The sequence below is a fragment of the Pinus tabuliformis genome, chromosome X (assembly GCF_031772625.1).
Source record: "Pinus tabuliformis cultivar Carrire ecotype Pingquan chromosome X, CPIR1, whole genome shotgun sequence".
NCBI classification, from domain to species: Eukaryota; Viridiplantae; Streptophyta; class Pinopsida; order Pinales; family Pinaceae; genus Pinus; species Pinus tabuliformis.
The window spans coordinates 531714971-531739569 of record NC_142308.1 but is presented as its reverse complement, the minus strand read 5'-3'; the positions used below and the strand labels follow the sequence as shown (position 1 = coordinate 531739569).

At 36.0% G+C, this 24599-nt stretch overlaps 1 pseudogene; it reads right to left on the bottom strand.

The window, feature by feature from the left end:
* Positions 1-23122: 23122 nt before the first annotated feature.
* On the bottom strand, positions 23123-24184 carry LOC149141069 (F-box/kelch-repeat protein SKIP4-like; annotated as a pseudogene).
* Positions 24185-24599: the final 415 nt, after the last annotated feature.

Below are 24599 nucleotides of genomic sequence, written 5' to 3'. Positions count from 1 at the left end.
GATTCTCAGTAAGGCTCTGGGAGCCAAACTTTGGTGGCGGTGGGTCAAGGATCCTGCGGCTCAATGGGCAAGCATCTAGAAGGAAAAATATGCAAGCTCCTGGCACGCCTCTGAGCTAATAAGAATGACGGGAAACAGGAAGGGCTCTCCCATATGGAACAAAGCCTGGGAAAACAAAGGAGTGGTGCAAAATAACAGCTTCTGGGAAATAAGAAATGGAGATCACACACTTTTCTGGGAGGACAAATGGCAGCAAGAACCAAAACTTTTGACAGAGGATTATTCAGGACTCAAGCAAGAGACAGATAACCAAGGACTAGTAAAGGTAAAGGACTTTTGGCAACATGCTCGCAATACCGAAAAATGGAGAACATGGAAAATAATAGATGGCAGAGAGGACAGAACCCTCAACGACAAAGCAGAGACCCTAAAAAAGATGTTGGATCAAAGGATGATTTTAGTCACTGAAGGGCAGGATCAACTAAGATGGGGTAACAACAAAGAGGGAAACTTTAATATTAAGGAAGCAAAAGGTATTCTCCTAGGGCTGGAATCACAAGCTCCGGTCAGATCTTGGCAGAAGCTATGGAGGAACAGAGGCTGGATGAAAATCAAGCTCTTTATGTGGCTGGTTCACCATAGGAAAATCTTAACCTGGGACAATATTAGAAAGAGGGGTATGCTGGGACCCTCCCGTTGCCAGCTCTGTGAAGCACAAGAAGAGACAATGGAACATCTTCTCAATAGCTGCATCTACACCTCAAGGATATGGGATTTTTTTGCCTCCATCTTCAATCAATCCGACAGAGACAGAGATAGTATCACAAACACCATAAACAACTGGAAGGATAATTTTTCGGAGCATGAGGTTCTTAACTCTGCCTGGGCTCTCTTGCCAAGTTTCATAATATGGAATGTTTGGAAAGAAAGAAATAAAATAATTTTCAAAGAAGAAAAGAACTCTTCTCTCTGCCTGTTGGAGCAGATCTTGAAACAACTAAAAGAGACAGTGGGCACAACAGTTAGGGATCTACCCAAAAATCCTCCCTCAGAAACAGAGCTGAAAATACTCAGACAGTTAGACATGCAGGGGCTTACCTCTCAAGGTTTAAGCAGGAAAATTATCTTAAGGGAACTGATGGAGGATTTCTAGACCCCCCTGGAAGGCTTTTTAAAGTTTAACATTGATGGAGCTTCAAAAAATAACCCTGGAATGGCTGGTTATGGAGGAGCTCTAAGGGATGAAACAGGAAACATCATCTCCCTCTTCCACTGTCATTTAGGAAGAGCTACCAACAACATGGCGGAACTAATGGCTTTGGAGCAATGCTTAGACTTTTTGAAACAGGACAACTGCCACAAGGTCATGATAGAAGCTGATTCAGAGTTAGTCATCAACGCAGCCAAAAAACTTAGTCATGGCATAGGACCAGAAAAAGTAACAAAACATTGGCGGTTAATAAGGGTGCTCCAAAAAATTCAAATCCATCTTCAGGGTCTTCGCACACTTAGATTCAACCATGTGTGTAGAAAGGCCAACAAATTGGCGGACATCCTAGCCAACCAAGGGGTCACCTGTAAGGACAGCAGGAATTCAATGAGATGGCGAGAAATGCCGCAAAGCCAGCTAAAAGCTCTTTGCCACTCCCAGGCGGAAGAGGACAAAAGAGTGTATCAGAACAGAACTAAGGAAGCCAGGACACAATGAGCAGATTTTTGCAGGTTTCAGATGGTTGGTCAGACAGATCAATGGAAGATAGCACGTCAGAGGAGGACTCTGCAGCTTTGATCATCAGTCCACTGAAAAGCCCTGAAGACGGGTGCTGGGTTTTCACTGTCAGGAGCATGGATGTGAACACTAAACGTTCTTGTGGCAACACTTCCCTTTCCTCTCATGGCAGAGCTGCTAAACCACCTCTCGGGCGGTTTTGGTGCGATCGCACCGCTTTTAAGCAAAAGGTGGTTTCGTTCTTTGGGCAGCGATACCTTTCATCGCTCGACACGTGGATGAGGGAAGGGTCGGGAAACCACCCTCATCGCACATTAAACTTCTATCAAGTTCGAGCGTGCGATATTCTGCTCCACCGTCCGATTTTCTCTCGTCAGATCAACGCTCAGGATCGAGCGAGGGTTCGGTGGGGTCGGAGGGTTGACTTTTTGCTTCATTTTGAAGTGTTTGTTTTCTCTAGCATAGGTTCTTACTTAAATTTTGGGAGGCAGGGTTTCTATAGTGGTTAGAGAGCGGGTCGGCATGGGGTTTTGGCCCGTAACTCTTTTGATTCGGTACCCAAAAGTGAGTGATGGGAACTCTTTGGGGTAAGAGAGCTTAGAGACTTTAGAACATCTTACTATTGTTGGACTTTTGTAAGTATTGTAATTATGTTTGACTTAATGAAAAAGAAGGCACGACTCTTGCTTAAGCAAAAAAAAAAAGTACAATACACATGTACATCATGTTACCATCCATGATAGTTTTATGGTTAATATGAAACCTAAATTTTTCTAAAATGACAATTTAAAAAGAGGAGGTACTAATATGTACAATACCATGCACACTACATTAGGCTAACATTTGATAGAAAAATTTTAATGCACTAAATAAAATAGCTACATTGATTCAATTTATACAATGTGTAGTGTAATAAGTTTTAAAAGGATTGTTTTGAAATATGCACATCATTCCTCTAGTGTGCTCTAAATAGACCATTGCATCAAGGTCCCATTAAATTATTTTATTTAAAAAATGGCTTTTGAAGTGTACTAAACATAGCTATACATTTGTGCATAACACCAACATATGTAACAAGGCACATTAAGATATTTTATAAAGGAAAACATGTTAGCAGTGTTCCCCATACCTATCAATGTGCTAATGCATTGGAATATGAGGCACATTGGAGTAGGGTAAAAAAAACACCAACCAAATTATTATTTCAATTTTCCTTTAGTACTTGACACATGTTCAAGCTTCAATGCTCTCTGAAAATGTAATAATGAAGGAGAAAATCATAACATAATCCTATAACATGATGTTAATAGATCCACAATGTCCATTTATTATAAGTTTAGTTTTTTAATTTTTAAAAGGTTCAAATACTATGCATTCAATCTTGTTAATATTACTGTATATCCCATGATCCAAAGCAATGGTAAAATATGTAAAATAAAATGTATACTTTATCTTTAGATCCAATAATATATATTAGATTATGTAAACCATAACATAAACCATATTAATTAATCTACTTTTGAGTTTTTATTTATGACATTCAATAGTTTTGTTGTGTTAGTCATGTTATATGTCCCATAATATCTCTTTAGTCATATCTCATATATACAAATGCTATGGCATGTCACCTCATTATTTTTTAGTGTTTCATGCAATTTCAAACTAAGATTAAAGATTTAATAAGTCATTTGTGTGTGATGTTCATTTTGTTTTTCCTTATGATATATATGTGAAATTTTTTAACATAATTATGTTATTGAAGGGTAATTTTTTAATTAAATCTTTATTGGTGAAAGGTTAATCTATTATGATAACATCACTCTCGAAGGGAAAAATTTTAAACATAATGTTTCTTAACGGTGAGCATAAGGACCTAAAAATATTTTGTCATGCATTGATAAGAATTAGTACTCCATAAAAACCCAATATAGAAGGATATATCAAAAATATAAAGGTAATAGTGTTGATTTATTTTAGTAGTACCCATAACTTCATCAAATAGATATTGGAAAAAGTTATCAATTGCTTTGTATTTCAAACACCAAAATTTCAAGTAATGATTATAGATGGAGGTACATAGAATGTCCAAGTAAATGTCATAATATTAAACTAAATATATGGGAGTAATTATCGGTTAGTCCCATGATTTCAATCCAAATGGGTGGCATTGATGTTGTGTGATGGGTCCAATGGATAATCATTGGGAAAAACTACCCTTAATTTCTAAATTTCCCTAAAGGAAAAGAAATTGAGCTTATAGGTACACAAGGGAAACCCTCTAAAGTGATAAGCTTTAATATCATGAAAAACATACTCAAAAATGGACACCATAACAAAATTACATAAATGTTCTCATTAGATGTTCAAACATATATATCCTCTACTCTAGTGGATCTCAAAAAATTTATCAATAATCATTCCAAGGTATTTGGAGATATTCCAAAGGATATTTCAACTTCTCGAGATTGTGGTCATCTTATTATTTTTGTAACCTAGAAGCATGCCCCCTAAAATTATGGGTTATAGATATCCATATGCACAAAAGAGTGATATTGAGCATATGGTTCAAGAAATGTTATAGTCTGACATTATTGAAACTAGCCAATGTTCTTTCTCTTCACCAATGATGATGGTTATAATAAAGTATGGTTCATAATGTATGTGTTTAAATAAATTAACATCAAGGTATAATGACCCCTATAAGTTATTTCATAGGACTGGAGGTACTACTTACAAATTGGAGTTTCATCCATCTCTATATGTACATCTATTATTCCATCTTTATTTCCTAAAGAATATAATTAATGACATGATCAAAATCAAACTATTTTACCGTAGATTAGTGAATGTCAGTTATTCATGTAGAAACACCCACAATTAGTCAAGTGTTGAGAAAAAAAACTTGTTTAACTAAGAGGGGCATGTTAAGCTCTAGAAAATCCCTATGTTATCCCTAAAACCACACATTAATCCATCGATATATTGAGTTATTAAATTTTTGTTGTTACATTTTCATGTAGGATAAAACCCGACTAGTGCTACACCCCTTCACTATAATTGTAACCTTTGCCTCCTATATATACCAGGGAGACATGGACTTAGGATAATCACATCTCATGTTATATTGTAGTCATTGTAAAATGAGGTTCCACCCTCAAAGTAGATTGTATTCATTGAATTCATATCATTCTTAAGGTGCATGGTTCATAAAAGGGATTCAAATTTAGAGACAAAAAAATAGATATGAAATTATCTACTATAGATGCTATATAACAAGCTACAAAAAAATCAACATACCAACCAACATATTTAAATGAAAAAAATATTCAAATTCACTCAAAAACTTAGATCACACAAACAAGACATATATCTAGGGACTAAAACATAGGTTAAAGATTAGTATTCTTCTCCTAGACCCAAGAAACAAATAGATATGAAGGAAACTTGAAGAAAAAACCCAAAAGTGGCCAATTGTAGGGGCTAACATGCCTTGTTGTTTTTACAGGGAGTGACTAAAGAAAATTATTGCAACTTTCAAGCTTAAAATTCCTCTATCCCTAACTTAGACACTGTGGTCATGCAAAAAAATTGGGAATTCTCCTTACCTAACTCTTAGCCAAATTTTAGATGGATTAGGATATTACCCATCTAGATATAGAAAGGAAAATATAAATTGAGGAAAATGACTTATCGAAATACAAAAGAGAAAGTATTTTTAAATATCTATGGAAGAAAATGGAAATTATTTTAAAAGCAGTAGGTCATAGCCTTCCACACATTAATCCAAGGTAACAAAATAGTGGAAGAATATGAAATACAATTTATGGAACTTGTAAAATATGTTCCCTCTATGGATATTGATGAACACTAAGATGAGAATTTTGTGTATGGATTAAACCCTTGAATCAGAGCCATGATTAGAATGTGAAGGTCATCATCAGTAGAATAGGAAGTTGAATGTACCTACTATGTAGAGGAGCATCTAGGGATAAAAATGGATGTCAGGCCAATAGAACCCTCACAACCAAGATTTCTAGGGGTGACTCCCCAAAACTTCTTCGGGGCGAGTAGTGCGAGACCACCTCCTTATGATAATAGATTTACTCCAAGAGGAGTAGGAGGAATGGATCCCATGGAAGATAATGTTGTATATGTAGTATCATTAAGATCTAACGTAAGTCAGTTGATCTCTCAAGGAACTAATAGTAGAGGAAGAAGCACGAGAGGAAGTAGCATGAGAGGATAGAGCTCATTTTCAAGAAACTCACAATATGACACAAGGGAATCACCCTAGGTTAATTGTTAGCGATGTGGAGGAACTCATTTTCAATGTGATTTTCTAGAGGCTTCTTCAAGCGTGATGCATAGGGAAGGAAGACAACCATCATTAAATGCCGAAGGAAATCATAGAATCCATGAAATATTCATTAATAACTAAGTAGAAAATTAGTCTACTATAGTGGAGTCCTCACTGCTCAGGTACTATTAACAACTTAAAATTCAAAATCTTATTTGATACTAGTGCTACTGATAGTTATTTATTCATATGCATTAGATAAATTTGGGTTGGTAGAACAAAAACAAAATGATTTTAGAGAACTAGAAATGGCTCCAGGGGAACTTCAGTCTGTAGAGTCAAGTGTTGAGGAATGTGTAGTTAATCTATGGGTCTGTTTGACTAAGTTAAAAGTATATGTCATAGCCCTAGGAACTTATGACCTCATCATAGTGATGGATTGGTTCGAAGTTTACCAAGATTGGGTGGGCTGTTATAGGAAAAGAATTCTATGTATAAATAATGAAGAAGAGGTGATCCAAATCCAGGGTGTTAAGAGGAAGGTATCTTTATGCTTTATCTCAAAAATGAAAATGATGCATTTCTTAAGAAAAGATTGTCATGTATATGAAGTAAAGGAATTAAGACAGGAAAAAGTGCCATCCCTAGAGAAATACCTAATTTTATCTGAATTTCTAGATGTTTTTCCTAAGGAACTACAAAAATTACTTCTTGAAAGGGAGCTTGGCCTCACAATATAATTAAAACCTGGTATAGAACCAATCTAAAGAAACACCCTATAGAATAACGACTCGGGAACTTCAATAGTTGCAAAGCTAGTTGAAATAACTATTAAACACATGACACATCTGATCCAATATTTCACCTTGGGGTGCACCTATAATTTTTGACAAGAAGAAGGATGGTTCCTTATGACTATGCATAAACTATCGAGACTTAAATCAAGCTATATTAAAGAATATATATCCAATGCCTCAAATTGATGACTTCTTCGAACAAATGAAAGGGGATTCAATATTTTCAAAAACCAATCTACAATCATGTTATCGTCAACTAAGAATTAAGTACAATGATATTTCTAAGACTTCATTCCGAACATGCTTCGATCATTTCAAATTCACGATAGTACCATTCGGATTGACCAATGCGCCAACAATATTCATGAATATTATGAATAGTGTTTTCAACAAGTACCTCGACCATTTTGTATAAGTATTCTCAGATGATATTCTCATCTACTCCAAAAATGAGGAGCATGAAAAACATTTGCAAACAATATTATCTTTCCTCAGGGAACACTAGTTATATGTAAAGATATCCAAATGTTCCTTCTTTCATAAGAAGCTTCATTAACTAGGTCATATTATATCTACTGAAGGGATCTCAGCATATCCTAAAAAGGTAAAAGAAATCATGGATTGGACGATACTGAAAAATGTGCATGAAGTGCATAGTTTTATGGGTTTATCTAGATAGTACTGAAGGCTTGTAGAAGGGTTCTCAAAAATTGTAAAGCCTATCATAACCCTCCAATACAAAGGATTTAGGTACAAGTGGACTGGGGAATTTCATATTACATTCTATGAGCTTAAATGATTGTTAACCAATGGACCAATATTGTGAGTACATGACATGCATAAAGACTTTACTATATGTACTAATGCATCCAAGAAAGGATTGGGTGCAGTATTAATGCAATAGAAAGGAGTAATATTTTATACCTTAAGGAAGTTAAATCCCCATGAAGAACTTTACGCCAAACATTATTTAGAATTGGTTGTTGTAGTACTAGCATTGAAGATAGTGAGACACTATCTTGTAGGGATAAACTTTGTGGTCAAAATGGACGACCAACGTTTGCAATACTTGCTTACCCAAATGGACTTGAATTCTAGGCCAAATCAATGGATTGAATTCTTAAGTGAGTATTACTTTGGAATTTCATACATTAATCGGAAGGAGCATTAGAAAAATTTTGAGGTCTAAAATGGGCCTCAAAACAAAAATATACAACTAAAATAAAATTTATAAGTGTGAGGCTCCCTCCTAGGGTCCTCTAACTAAAAACTAAATTTCTCTAATTTTAAACACAATAAGATGGGGAATAACGTATTTCTATATAAACATTTATTTGATGATAATATACCATTAAAATTTATTTACCACAAATTAAATAAATAAGAATTTCATTGCAAACCATTTACATAAGTAATCAATAAATGGAGGAATATATGTTCCAACAGCTTAGTTGAGATGCTCTTGACTCTGTTGGGATGCTCCTCTTGATTTCCCAACTGGATTTGCCTCCCAGCCAACTAGGAAGTATTTCCTAGCCCAAGGAACCTCCACAGGTTCCCTAGCCCTATGAGCCCAAGTCCAACCAGATGTAGTGTGTCCAAGTTTAACAAACACTCTCCAAATCCAAGTTTGTATTCCCTCATTTATCTCTCCATTCTCTCCTTGATCTTTCTCCACATTCCTCCCCTAAAACATAATCCTCCAAAACAAAATCAAGACCAAATATCTCCCCCCTCTCCTCTCATCATCCTTCCCCTTTTATGTCTCTTCCCCTCATCCACCTCAACCACCTATCATTAATACCATGACTACCCCCTCATCCTTTCATGTAGTATCCTTCACTTTTCTTACCATATCTCGTTCAAGTATATTTGAGATGACATTTTGGGGATAAGCTATGAATATTTAATTTGGAAATTAATTGGAGAAGACCATATCTTCTCCCAAGTAGATTTTGAGAAGAAACCTTGGGATATGGATATTTAATTTGAAATAAATGGAAGGAGACCATATCCTATTCAAATTTAAATTTGAGAAGACAAGTTGGGAATTAAATAGTAACAATAACAAAAATTTATATTAGTAAATAAAATTACAATTTCACAAATGTAGGTATATACCAATATTTCTTGATAATTATAAGTCAATATTTTCAGATAATTTAAACACTAATAAAATTTGCATGATAAGGTTAAGTAGGGCATTACATACACACCTCCTTCAAAAAACTTCGTCTCGAAGTTAGAGTGAAAAAGATACAAGGAGTTCGAAAGTAGTTTGACAATAAGGCATAACAAAACAGAGAGAGAGTTATAGTAGTAAAATTTAATAAGTCACGCAATGATACCACTTCCCATCAAGAGTCTTCAACTAATCTATATCCTCTTATCCTTCCTAACCTACTTCCATTCCTATCCAATCCATCCTCTGTTGTTATATACTATGGCATCGACTACACCAATCTAACCACTAATAAAACCAATATGGCGGAAGAGTTGACTATATCGACCTAACTTCTCAGCAGACAACTGGTAATTGTCATCACATGTCTAAGGGAGTGTGTCCATCCCTACCCTCCCACGATTCTAGGTTTGGAGGTTACATGGTGGGAAATACCTCCACCCCTCCTCACAACTAAGGTCAACACCCTAATATGGACCACACTACAGCGCTGGTTGGATACTTGTCATCGAATAATCTATTTAGGTAGCCATGTCACCTCCCATTTACATTTTACCCATGTCATAAGAGTGCATATCAAGTAGATACCAAATGTAATAGAACAATGTACATCATACCATTCCTCATTGGATGTCTCGACCTTCCCCAATGGAAGAGTAGATCTTGGTTATCATATAGTTCTTTCCAATCTGCAAGTTAGTTCTCATCCATGCATATATATAACAACAAAATAGATATAGATACATGATCTTAAACATCATATTATTAAGTCTAGTATCCACGTGTCAATTTTGTAGTTCATACTGGAAATAAATCTTACATTAGATAAATCATAATTTCACTAAGTCATTCATTAGATAAATCATATCCACTTAAGCCATACATGAAACAACAATAACTCTGATAAGTCATGCACTAGATAAATCATAACCAAGTAAGTCATACATTAGGTCATACATCGAACATTTCAATCATTAATACCTAATCCATATAATGATTATATAAGTAGTTTCACTTGTCCAACTAAATGCATCAATATGGCATAGCGTTCATAAATAAATAACATGGAATTGCAAATAGAGCCTTAGCATAGGTAGCTATCTAAGTCAAAATGGACATCATAAATGGTCAAAAGTGAGGGGTAATTGCAACATATAGTCTTTGCATCCTCCCGGGTAGCAGATCTTGGGTTATGCTTGTCCCATTGTATCTTAACTTGGTCCACCAAGTGATGCCTGAGCTATCCATACCTATGGTATAATATGCATATTGGTTTGATCATTATGGTTCCCACGTCTGAGACCTATAATTACCACTAGTCGATTTTGTGGGATTCATCAAAAACATAATGTTATAGGATAGATACATAAAAACATCATGATTTTTATGCAAGTGGGGTGGTAGTACAAGACAATAGGACACTGGTCCAATTTTCTCTTTGATTCTAAAAGGTCCTATAAATTGAGGTGGTAACTTCATACCTTTCTCAAACTGAATAGTGTTAGGAATAAAATAAAAACTCGGCCCCCATCTTTAAAACTTTGATCCGTACTATGTGCATCAACATAAATCTTTTTCCTATCTTGTGCCTCCTTTAAACTTCGTTGAATATATCTTACCTATTCCTCCATTTTGAAACAATCCTATCGTGACTATTACTATGTCTTCCATCCTTTCATCGACTCAATGTTGTCCTATATGACCTCCCATATAGATCTTGATAAGGAGGAATCCTAACTGAATTGTGGTAATTTTTGTTATAGGAAAACTCTACCAATGGTAAGTACCTTTCCCACTTATCAAATTATCCATGATATACATTATAAGCATATATTCCATAACCCGATTTACTCCTTCAGTCTTTCCATCTATTTATAGACGATATGCAGTGCTAAGGTTTAACTAATTCCCCAAAACTAATTGCAAACTTTTCCAAAATGTATATGTAAGTGAGAGTCCCTATCAAAATTATCTTTATGGGTAACCCATGTAGCTAGATAACTTCACCTATAAATACTCACGCCAAAATGGGAAAAGTCTCTTAGACAAGGTAGTTAGCCATCTAGAGATACCAAATACATGGCCAAAATAGAATATGTTAAGGTTGTTTCTCCAAGAAGAGAGCAACTCATCCTTCAAGAATAATCCATAAAAAAAAAAAAAAATTTGCAATTAATGGTCATGACCACTTTGACAAGTGGAGTGACTTCAAAGAATATGCCAAGGTAATTAGAGTCTTGTAGACAAACAACGCAACTCCTCCAAATGGAAATAGTACACAGATGTTAGGGAATTATCTCCCAGGATCAACCAAATTGGCCATAAATAGTAATCCCATAGAAACATGTGCCATAATTGTCCATAAAGTTGTTATAACCTCCTCAAAGAAGTGGGGTGTCCTCAATCAATGTGCCAGAGTGGTTAAATGCACATGTACCAACACCTCTCCTCCAAGGAATATGATAAATAGTTAACCATAAGAGATTGTGTATCTTTCATTTCTCCTTTGCTACTTTCCATCTGACTTCACTCTTTTGTTTTCTATTTGCTAAGGTATTACACGAATACGAAAACCCTATCTTACGATTTCTTTTATGTTTGGCACTTCTTTTAGCCTCTATGAGTAGTATGGAATTTAGGTCATCCTAAATTTGTATTTAACGAATCTTTTGCATTGTCTGTCTTTCAAGTATTTTATTACCTGATTATGTGCTCTATCACTCTATGCTTACGATGTTTGTATTCCAAATGGAATATATGGTCATATCACTACCCAGACGCCTAAATTGTTTTTTTGTAATCTTAGTTTGGGCCTTGTTATGTGTTGCTTTTAAATTTTAATATTAAACCATTCAAATTGTTGCACCATTTCTTTATCTGTGCATGATATCCTGATGAATAGAGGTCTTGGGGAAATTGGATGCTAATGTTATTGGAAAGACATGTACAGTCAATGACTTTATAGGCTGGCCTGGTACCAACAACCTCACACTTGCCTTTAGGTTGAGAACAAGGCCGATTTCTTTATAAGAAAAGAAATAAGTAGCAGAAAGAATCTGAACTAGTAATAGGCCCAATATATAATTATAGCACTCATTCACAGTTATGGCCATTCTTTGCATATTTATAACCATGAGTTAGAAACTCAGAATTCCACAATTAGTTGTTAATTTTCCATGGATGACAACATGTGTGAGTTGGTTCATTTGACAAAAATATGCTTACTTGACAACCACATTGTCCAAACTAAAGTTGTAAACAAAATAAAACAGTTGCACATACCTACCAAGTGCTCTTCGGACTGTTACATCATACATGCAACCAAAACTAAGCAACCATATCCAAGCAAAAAAACATATGTGCATTTTGTAAACCATTTAAGTGCTCATCCAATTCATGCTAATACTTTTTATGATCTAAAGGTTTCGAATACACATACTTATATTAGTACTCTAAGCAATGAAAATATTTGCATTTAAACTGATGCATATTTACTCTCTAATCAAAGCTCATCAAAATTATAAACCATGATATCTAGAGCAGTAAAGACCAATGCATATTTATCAAACCTATATTTTGTTTACTTATTTATGTTAGAATTTAAGGTGATGATAATATCAGATATTTGAACTCATGCATTTTTAATCTCTTATAGCTTCTCAATAAGCCAACCTTTTTAATCTCTAATCAATACTCATCAACACTATAAAACGTGATATCCATAGCTTAAAGATCAATGCACATTAATCAAAACTTGTATTCTCTATGTACTTCTTTGGAAAAAGGCATGAAGCACACAGGTTGAATAGATATCCTAAATAACATTGATCGAAACACACAATCATGGATGTTCAGGGAATCAAGTAAAATCCAAGAAGAAATCATCAAGCAAGTATGTTGGTGCATGTTCTAAAATCATTAAATTGATCCAAAAATTTGATTATATGTCTGTACGCAGAATATCCTTGTACTTAAATGCCAATACTCTTTTCTTAAATTTCCTTATTTATATTATTATATTTTGATTTAAATCTTATTATTATTAATATTTTAAACTGTTAAATATTACATTTCAATAGGAGGTGATACATGTCTCTAGTTTCTTGAAAAATAAAAATAAAAGAAGAAACAAAAAAAATACACTATTCCAAGACTATAAACATTGTTTAGAGACGAGATAGATACTTTTCCAAGACTATAAACTTTGTTTATTATCTTGTTTTTTGATGTCCCTACTTAGCAATTATGCGAAGTAATTCCTAGTTTTGGTCAATTTTGAAATTTTTCCATCATAAAATTAGGAAGAGTGGGGTAGGAGGACCCCACTTAGAAATTATGATTTGTTGTGGCTCCAACATAGGAGAAAGGAAGGAAAATCGATTTTCTAGTTAAAGATGAATCTACATTGGTGTGCTATAAGTTCTAATATACCATAATATTTATACCAGTGGGGATGTTTATAGAGGTAGTGACCCTCATGCTAATATAATGATTGATTGGTTGCAACATGAAATATTTTTAGAGATCACACCAATCTGTATAATGCACATTATTTTTTCCTGCCTCCTCTATTTTGATAATGCATTCTTTTTGTCTACCTCCTGTATTTTGATAGGTGAATGCATGCGCTTTATGGTTTTTATCACCACTGGTTCAAAATAATTCAATGGGTGATATTAATCTCATATGAGAGAGTCTGAGATCTCATGGGAGAACATTTATATCCAATATAAAAAGAAAGTATTGTTTGCTGACTGGAAGTTGTGTCTGCGGGTTTCTCTTGAATGCCCGTTGATGCCTTATAAACTAAGTTGAGAACTTGTGTTACTAAGAAACATGGAGACACGTTAGAGCTCTTCGCCAATTAAAATTTTTCAAAAAAAAAACCTTTGGGGTTTCTTTCAACTTGAATCTTAAGTTCCAAATATGGCATTTCAATCAGGGAACAATAAATGTAGTCTAGCAGATGCATATTGAAATAGAACTATGACTCTTTTAACCCATTGAAACTTTATTAGCTAGCTTCTAGATGATTGGAATTGAAATATTCAGTGGTGCATTCAAGAATTGGTCAAAGTATACAACAGAGTCCGGAACAGTTAAGTCAAGTTCATTTCCATTTGTTTGTTAGGACAGACATTTCTATCAGAATTTCTGTTTCAGAGGTTAGTTTCAAGTCCCCATCATATTTTTAATAGGTTGATAACTTGATATATAGCTCTAACATCTAGTGTAGAGCCAATCTTTGCATTTGCTCTTTTCCTATTTCAAACCAAAACATCCGATAGCTATATTTCAAATGAAAAAAATATAAGCCCATGTAATTCAGCTGCATCATTTTTTGCATAAAATAACACATCCCAACTTCCCATGGTTCTAGATTAAAGTTCTTTAAGACATTTTATGAAAAAATAAAAGAGATTAAGCCGGGACACTAAGTTGAAGATGACTAAGTTGAATTCAGATTGCTGAATGCATATATACAAATAGTTTACCCAATATCCAAATCTTTATTTTGAAAATGCTTCTTCGCAAGAAAAGTTCTTAGGTTGCACTTGAGAAGGAATTGTTTCTTTGGATTTAAGTTTCCTTTTCAGAGTTATCAGCAATGGATACAATTTTTTTTTCAATATATCAACAATAATGATTGTATGCCTCAAGAAGTGTTCATGTTTGTACTTAGGAAGGTATATTATTTTCTCTTTTATGGAACAACCTCTGATGGGCAGAAATATAATGGACTTTTTCCTTGATCACACGTATATTCTTTTTCAGTTCAAATAATGGAATTTATTTGAGTGGGAGTTGGAAAGTTTAATAGTCATGATCAAAGGCATTGTGGTTGTAGATATATTCTTTGATTAGTATAAGAAAAAAATGTAAGAATTAACAAAACTAGGAGCCTCTAGTAAGCAGACGAGTTTTCAACTTGCACCTACATGCATTTCGATTGGTTTTCATTCCAATTAAATGTAACACCCTAGTCTTTAATCCCTCATTGATATTGTAATTAATTATATTAATGATGCCTGTATGTGCATGTAAATGTAAAAGTGTAATGAAACCAGCTCAAGAAAAGATAGAAAAGATAGATCAACGCCTTAGAATTCAGCCTCTTCAAGGGGGCAACCTCCTTTACATTACATAAATGAACAATTCTTGGATGATTCAAATGACAAAACCTCCTTTCTATATATAGGATTCTAAGGAGTCACAATATAATCCAGCCGACCTAACAATAATAATATAAAGCCACAAAAATAACAATAGAGGGATTCTATGGGGCACAAAAATAACAACATGGGGGTAATAGGGGCAAAACAATATAAATAAGGGGTATAACTACAATAGTAATGGGGTAATCACTAGTATTATAGGGACCTAACATGCCCCTCTCCTTCAAAAAAGTGTTGTCCTCAACGCTTGAGTAGTTCTGGATACTTCTGCATAAAATTCTCATCCTCCCATGTGGAATCTTCAGCGGATAAGTTCTTCCACTTGATAAGATACTCTGAAATTGATCGATTTCGTAGCTGTCGAGTTCTTGTTTCTATGACTGCTTCCGGTTCCAATATAATTTTTCCTTCCTCGTCAATTTCTGGCAATATTGTTTGAACTGGGAGCTTGTCGCCTATAACCTTCTTTAAACATGAAACATGGAAAACTGGGTGCAATCGAGAAGCTGCAGGAAGCTCCAATTTGTATGCCATAGTACCAATCTTTTGCAACACCTTGTACGGACCATAATACTTTGGTGATAATTTATTATCCTTCTTAGCTTGCTTTAGGGACATTTGCTTATATGGTTGTAGCCGTAGGAATACCCAATCACCTACATCAAAACTTCTTTCACTGCGATGTTGATCTGCCTGTTGTTTCATTCTATTTTGTGCCAACAGAGGTTATCCTTTAAGAGTTGGAGGACTTGTTGTTGATGTTCGATGTGATGTTCCACTGCCTGAACCTTAGAATTTTCTCTTAAATATGATGTGATGGATGGTGGTTGATACCCATAAAGTGCCATAAATGGGGTCATTTTTGTTGCTGTATGGAAGGAAGTGTTATACCACCATTCAGCCAGAGGCAACCATTTGACCCATTGTGTCTGTTTATCAGATACAAAGCAACGAAGATATCCTTCCAAACATTTGTTTACTATCTCAGTTTGCCCATCAGATTGAGGATGATAAGATGAGCTATGAGCTAACTGAGTACCAAGACAAGAAAATAATTTTGTCCAAAAATTTCCAGTGAAAATGGGATCTCTGTCACTTACAATAATCTTTGGGTTTCCATGTAGCTTTTGAATTGTTTCCATAAATGCAGTAGAAACTGTACTGGCTTTAAATGGATGTGATAATGCACAAAAGTGTGCATACTTGGTAAGTCTGTCAACTACCACCATGATGACACTCTTTCCCTCAGACTTGGGTAAACCTGTGATAAAATCCATTGAAACCTCCTCCCAACGTTGGCTTGGAATGGATAAAGGTTGTAATAGACCTGGTGTCTTAATTGTTTCAACTTTATTTTGTTGGCAAACCAAACATTCTGCCACAAACTTTTGAATATCTGATTTAAGGCCATCCCAAAAAAATTCCTTCTTAACCCTGTGGTAAGTTTTTAAAAATCCTGAGTGCCCTCCTAAGGGAGAAGTGTGCAATTCCATAAGAATCTTTTGTTTTAGCTGGGAATTCTTACAGAGGTATAAGCGATCTTTGTACCATAACGAATCATTTTGCCAGCTAAATGTATCAGACGTACTGGAATCTTGTTGTAGCTTTCGAATAAGTGCCCACACTTCTTCATCATTCTTCCATTCCTCCCTTGCTTCATTTATCCAATCTGGTTGGATAATAGAAATGGCGCACAACAATGCTTCCACATCCTCATCCTTTCTTGAGAGTGCATCTGCCACCACATTTTGCTTCCCTTTTTTGTAGATGATTTCAAAGTCATAACCCAACATCTTTGTGACCCACTTTTGTTGCTCTTCAGAGGATAATCTTTGTTCTAAAAAGTATTTAAGGCTATCATGATCCGTTTTTACCTTGAAGTGTCTTCCCATTAGGTAGGGTCGCCATTTCTTAAGTGCATGGAGTATTGCCAACATTTCCTTCTCATAAATAGCTTTGCTTAAAAACTTTCCCTTGATTGGACGACTTTCAAAAGCAATGGGTCTTTCATCTTGCATTAGAACAACACCAATTCCATTTCCTGAAGCATCACATTCCACAATAAAGGTTTTTGTGAAGTCCGGTGTAGCTAAGACCGGTGCTTGGCACATTGCCTCTTTAAGATGTTCAAAGGCCTTTGTTGCTTCCAGAGTCCATGAAAATGCATCTTTCTTCAATAATGTTGTTAGAGGTGCTGCTATTCTCCCATAATTCTTAACAAACTTGCGATAATACCCTGTCAACCCAAAAAATCCTCGCAGATGCTTTATGGATGTGGGGATTTTCCATTCCTTAATGGCTTTAATTTTGCTAGGGTCTACCTTAACTCCTTCATGAGATACAATATGACCCAAATATTCCACCTCCTGGACTCCAAAGAAACATTTGGATCTTTTTGCATATAATTGTTTCTCCTCCAATAGTTGTAGCACCTTGTCAACATGTTCAACATGATCCTTCCAAGACTTGCTGTAGATTAGTATATCATCAAAAAATACTAACACAAATTTTCTAAGGAATGGTTTGAAAATTGAATTCATCAAACCTTGAAATGTTGAAGGTGCATTGGTAAGGCCAAAAGGCATGACCAAAAATTCATAATGACCCTCATGAGTTCTAAATGTCGTTTTTGGAATGTCTTCAATCTTCATTCTGATTTGATGATATCCCGAACGAAGATCCAACTTGGTGAAGTAAATTGATCCATGCAATTCATCCAGTAATTCATCAATGACAGGAATGGGGAACTTATCTTTAATAGTGAGCTTGTTGAGCTCCCTATAATCCGGACACATGCGCCATGATCCATCCTTCTTGTGCACCAATACTACTGGAGCAGAGAAAGAACTTTGACTTGGTTGAATTATACCAGCCTCTAGCATTTCTGCAACCATACGTTCAATTTCACTTTTTTGGACATAGGGATATCTGTACGGCCTGATGTTTGGAGGAACACTTCCTGGAATCAGATGAATAGCATGATCATGATCACGCATAGGTGGGAGACCTTTGGGAGTCTCAAATACCTTGGAATGATTGTCCAGGACTTTTTGGAGATCTGGAGAAATAGATGATTCCAATGTGGAAACATCTAGCGAACATAATTGTGCAATTACACCTCTTTGCTCCTTTTTTAGAAGCTTTGTCATACCATTAGAGCTGATTATCTTTCCTGGTTTCCCTGCAATACCCCTTAATTCAACTTCCTTTCCTTCCACAGAAAATTTGATGAAAAGTTCTTGAAAATTAAAAGCTATTGTACCCAAGGATTGTAGCCATTGGACTCCTAGTACAACATCAGCACCTCCCATTGGAATGGAAAGCATTGGGCTAGTCAATACATATTCTCCCATGGATAGCTTGATATTATGGCACTTTCCAGAGCAATTTATTGTTCCTCCATTTGCAATCATCACTTGACACTCTGGTGCTGGATATAGGAAGCAATTCAATTCTTTTGCTACCCTACAATGAATAAAATTGTGGGTGCTTCCTGAATCAATCAACACTATTACCTTTTTCTTCTTGATTTGTCCTTCTATCTTGATGGTTTGAGGAGTGGTAATTCCCGCCAATGCATTACAAGATATGGTCGGATTTATTTGTTCTTCATCTAGGCTTTGTTCCTGGAGTATATCTTCTTCTTTTGACCTTTCTTGCTCCTTTTCTTCTTCCTCTTCACAATCTATGTAGAATAATTTCTTCTCAGCACACTTATGACCTTTAGTGTATTTGCTATCACAACTGTAACAAAGCCCTTTTGCTCTTTTTTCTTCCAATTGTTGTGGTGTCAACCTTATAGGTTGTGGAAGACTAGGGGCAACAACACTTCCGTCTTTATAGTTGTGAGTGGTATGCTTCCTGGTTGCCATAATTTTGCTTTCCATTTTTCTTGCTAACCTGAATGCCTTCTCTAATGAATCAGGTTCCCAAAGGCGAACATCATGTTGGATATTATCCTTTAAAGACCCTATGAACACATCAATCCTATGCTCCTCTGGAATATCTTTTACCCTTATGTTCAATTTTTGGAACTCCTCAATGTGCTCCATTACTGAACCCTTTTGTTTGAGACTTATCAATTGGCTAAAAAAAGTGTTGCTTTTTGTATCTTCATAATGTGCTATCAATTCTTCCGTAAAAATTGCCCAAGTGATAATTTTTTTACGAGAGCAAAGCCATTGATACCATACAAACTGATTTGGTTCCAAATATACAGTTGCCATACGTACCTTTTTTGTGTTTTGCACATTATTGAGATCGAAGAATTGCTCCATCTGTAATATCCATGTGGCGGGATCCTTGCCATCAAACTTCCTCATATCGATTTTTGGAATATGGTGGGTCTTCGATCCAACATTAGAGTCTATGGAATCATGATTAACATTTCTTTTGTTCACATCATGAGTTTCCTTTATACCTTTTCACCATTAGTAAGTATTTCTTGTAGAAAATTTGTCAAATCTGTCTTCAAATCTGCCATGTCTGTCTTCAAATCTTTCTTCAAATATGACATGTCTCTCTTCAAATCTATCTTCGAATCATCCATCTTAGCTTCCATGCCCTTTATCTTAGATTCCACGCCATTTATCTTAGATTCCACGCCATTTATCTTAGCTTCTGTTAGCTTTTGTGAGTGTGACATTTGTTGCACTTGTTCTTGTAATTTTGATATATCATGTAGCATTTCTTCCTCTTCTTCATGAGTCATGCTAGAGCTTTCAGGTTCCTTACTAGGTGTTTGCATTTTCTTTCCTCGGGGCATCAGTTACCGATAATAATTCTTTACTATGCCCTTTGAATTCCTTCAAGCCTAGCTTACACAAAAATTAAAAAAAAACTACACACCTTTTTCACTTTGTAGAAGCCTGATATTGAATCTGATGTATCTCTGTAATTCTAGATCCTCCAATTCTGAAATTGCGACCTGTAGTAGCCTTCTGTGTCCTCTTTCCAATGCCACAAGTCTGACCCAAATTGGATTCTCCAAGGAAGAGTTATGTGAAATCTCCCACAGTGACTTGATTATAGACTAGTTCAGTAGAGCGAACTTGTACGACGTGCCACGAGTCATTGTTTCGACCTATGGATCTGAAACATGCATACAAGAAACTACAGTCCGTCCTCTTTCTGTACCTTCTTATGAAATTTCAATCCGATCCCCAGAGAGAAAGTTATGACAATTTTCCCCAGGTCACCTGTTTTGAATGTAATTCAGGAGTCTGCAAAAAGACCAACTTCCTCAGATCATATCTCTGCAAATATCGCGCAAAAAGCTTTGAAATTTGGACCCAAGGTTTAGCACGATTTCTTCTCAAATGGGTTTTTTTTGAGACTTCTGAAACGTCACAGAAAAAAGTTATATCGAAAATGCCACGATGACCTGTTTGGAGCAGCGAAACCCTAGAATCCAAAGCTTTGATACCAAATGTTATGAAACCAGCTCAAGAAAAGATAGAAAAGATAGATCAACGCCTTAGAAATCAGCCTCTTCGAGGGGGCAACCTCCTTTACATTACATAAATGAACAATTCTTGGATGATTCAAATGACAAAACCTCCTTTCTATATATAGGAGTCTAAGGAGTCACAATATAATCAAGTCGACCTAACAATAATAATATAAAGCCACAAAAATAACAATAGAGGGATTCTATGGGGCACAAAAATAACAACATGGGGGTAATAGGGGCACAAAAATATAAATAAGGGTTATAACTACAATAGTAATGGGGTAATCACTAGTATTATAGGGACCTAACAAAAAGGGTTGAAAGACATGAAACAATTGTAATTGTATTTTAATAACTAATGAAGAGGTGAAGCATTCATACAAACCGTAATAAGCCATGAGAGAGAGAGAAGCCAGCAAGGGGGATATGGTCACAAACCTAACAATGGAAATTTCCTTGCCAATAAATTAATTGGCTGAGCTAAGTATTTAAAATATCTAAGATTGTCAATTTCCCGAGGAAAATAATCAATCAGGAAGGACTTGGTAGCTGAGATACAACTCCCATAATTTATGAAAGTAGTAGCACCTATACTCAACTATCTCATTCAAGGGATAGGCAGAGTACCCATCCAGATACTTCTGGGGTCTGACTAGAAGCTTCTAATCTGACCACAAATTGGCAGATGAGACAAAAATCTGAAGAGAGAAGAAAATTAGAAACCCCATGAGGCTCACTCAAGTATGAAGAGATTATGTGTGTATCCACAATTGCAGAGTAGGCTCTCATGCGGGAAGAAGGACTCATGATTTTAAAAAGAAAGGAGAAAATGCATGAAAATGGGTCTGAGGACCCTATCTGTTTAAAAAAAAAAAATGTTAGAGTGCCTACTGGGTGCTGATAGCACACTAAGGCATCATTAAACTTGGTTTTAGATTGTGAAAAACTGAATGCAAGTGTCCCAAAACCTGAGCTATTGTGTAAAGTTTTGTTTTGGGTGCTTGTAGGGTAGAGCACTAAAGCACTGAGATAGGAGGCTGCCCAGGGATTGATGAAGTAGTGAAGGGGCTCATTTGTGCTATGCAAGGCAGCTGAGAATCATAAAACACATATATTTAAGTATGTGCATATAGCTCATTGGGGTTTGCGGGGAACTTGTTTGCTTTATGTGTATAAAGGACAGTGGCCTTGATTCTTCCACCACTAGTAGCTTCAGAGGGGAGGAGTGAAGGAGTCATGCCTGTTGCAGCCTCAATGTTAACAAGGGTAATGCGACTATTGGTCCTGGTGCCTATCACGCTTTCTAGATCGATCTTCTATTGCTTTGCGAGCTTGTTGACATAAGGGGTCACGCTGATTCTTCATATTTAGAATAGAAAATGCAGAATCGCCCACTGTTTTGCATCTTGGAACAATACTTTACGAAAATAAAAGGAAGAGACTGAAAAACAAACTGAGGTAGATGAGGGTTCTTGTGGTTCTTTCCTTCCTCCAAATATTCATCTTCATCGACTTAGCATTATATTTTTTTGAAAGGAGAAAATTATTATCCTTGTTCTCTTCCAATTTCTTTATTCTGTTAAATTATTTTTTTCCTTACCTCAGTTTACAAATGTTCACATGCTCTGCTTTTCTCTGAAAATCAAATACGACATGAAAAGATGAGCTGAGAAAAATGAGCACGGTGTTATAAGGTCTGGAACAGATGAGGTTAGCTTTGAATAGAAGCCTTGAATGGCCCAGCTTTACCAAATTTTGTAGAGGAACGAATGTTGTAGGATTTTGTACTCAGGAAACAAAGATCTTTGGTTTTCTTTCATTGATTTCAGTCCCACCGTATCAAGATTTTACACGATGGCGTTCACAGGATTAGCTTATATCTTGCCACTCGTTGTTATACTAGCGGGCTTTTCCCTTCTAGCGGGCATATTTTTTTGATGTTTTTCTCAACCTTGGTTGTCACAGATTTGAAATTCTCTCATTTATTCAATTTAAAACAGATTTATGCCTTTGGTGGATTTAATGCATACCAGAGACTCTTATTTCCTGTGCTTATCTGTCATACTAACACACAGGTTTTTGTAAGCGATTGGCAGCATAGAAGCATTAGAGATGCCCCACTGTAGTTGGCAAACCCCTAACGGAGAAGCTGTCAGCTAGTGACCTAGGGCTGATTGCTTATCAATTATTACTCAGTTTTGCTTGCTGCCCATCCTGGAGTCAGTTCTGTCCAGTGGTGCATTCTGAGTGATAACAGTTCCAAGACAGCATGACATTGGTACAGAGTCACCTCCTCTCGCTTCAGAGTTAATCAAATGCTGACTCCAAGAAGGGTATCCCTAGGGTTGTATCAATGAACAAATAATGAAGAGATGAAATCATAAGCAAAGAGATGTCGAAGCATAATTCTTAACAGCTAAAGAAACTCACAAACTATACAAACTTGTTTTTCACTAAACAGAGATGCTAGTGCATACTTCTAGTACAAATCAAGTCAAAGCCACCCTGTGAAACCAGAGGGTACATAGGACATGCCTGGATATTTCAAAGCCTGGAGTTGAAGTGGGTTCTCGGAAGTCAGCCTTCAAGCTCCATGAAAGAAGACAGAGCATGAGAAAACTGGAGATTAAAATAGGTCTAACATTTCTTTGCCACAATCCTTCAAGTGGGTTGTCTCCCAGAACATCAGGTGAGCTTCGATCCCCTAACCTCCAATACATTCTTGCACTTATTCCTAGACCAGTTACCCCTCTTAGATCGTATCCATTTGGAAATGGGTATAGCCCATATAGTGTCACTACTACTCCAACTTCCTGCAATGCTGTATATGACCCTCCTACAACATAGACCCTAAAATTCAAGATGAAGGAAGAACAAAGATCCCTAGCCTTAATCATGTTAGGAAGGGTTTCCCACCCATCCTTTTCAATGATAAATCTTTCGGTTGTTTTGAGATTCTTTTTAATGAAATCGTTGCCGCCAGTGACATAGACAAAGTTTCCTAGAGCAGTGCAAGCGAAGAAACACTGATTAGTGTCCATATGAGGCAACACACTCAAATCTCTGGTGCAATTATTATAATAGAGAGAATGGTAGCCCTCATCGACAAATCCAAGGCCCAACACGAAGAGATTTTTGTGGAGAGAAATTGTCTGGACTCCATATTCCCCCACTAAGAAATGACGGAGGAGGGGGGGGGGGGGGTATTAGAGTTTTGCTGCAGGAGATCTCTGGATCAAACAAGAGCCATATGTAGTTTTCCTTCCATATGCATCCTTGCATTGCCCGGGTCTTGTTGAACATAGAATGTAAAGCCATTCTTCTTCATTTTGGTCACAAGTTACTGAAGAGCAAAGGAGGGCATCTTTCCAAGAACAGCACACGCAAGAAGCAACGGCGCGGTCATAGCGACGCAGCTTGCACAAGATCTTCGTCGAAACATGGTTCGGAAGATTTGGGAATACCAGAGGATTGGAAGAATAAGGGGAGGAAGAACCACATGAAATTGTCACGGTTAAGTTGCTCCATTTCTTCGGTTTGTCGTCCTCCATTTCACCTCAAACAACAATAGCCATAAAAATTGTTGCTGCAATGGATCTCAATGAATATTTGTTCATTGTGGTGTAACTCAGAGGTACTCAGATTTCAGGAAAGATGCTCGGCATCATCACTGGAATACAAAGATGCGGGGTGTGGATTATTGCTTTGAAATAAATAATCGGAAATTTACTTTACCCTTGGATTAATTTGACAGGTGTCAACTCTCGAAGTGTAAAGCTAGGTATTCCATATCAAGCACATGCTGTGAAACAATTTTGGATATTTTGTTTCCTTTTGTAAAAGAATTTTTTTATATTCTTTTTATCATTTAAATTTATGGTCAATGTCATTTAATAATTTAATAATTCAATTTATTTTGGTTTCTAATATAATTACATTTGTTTGCAATATTTTCTTTTTCTACTA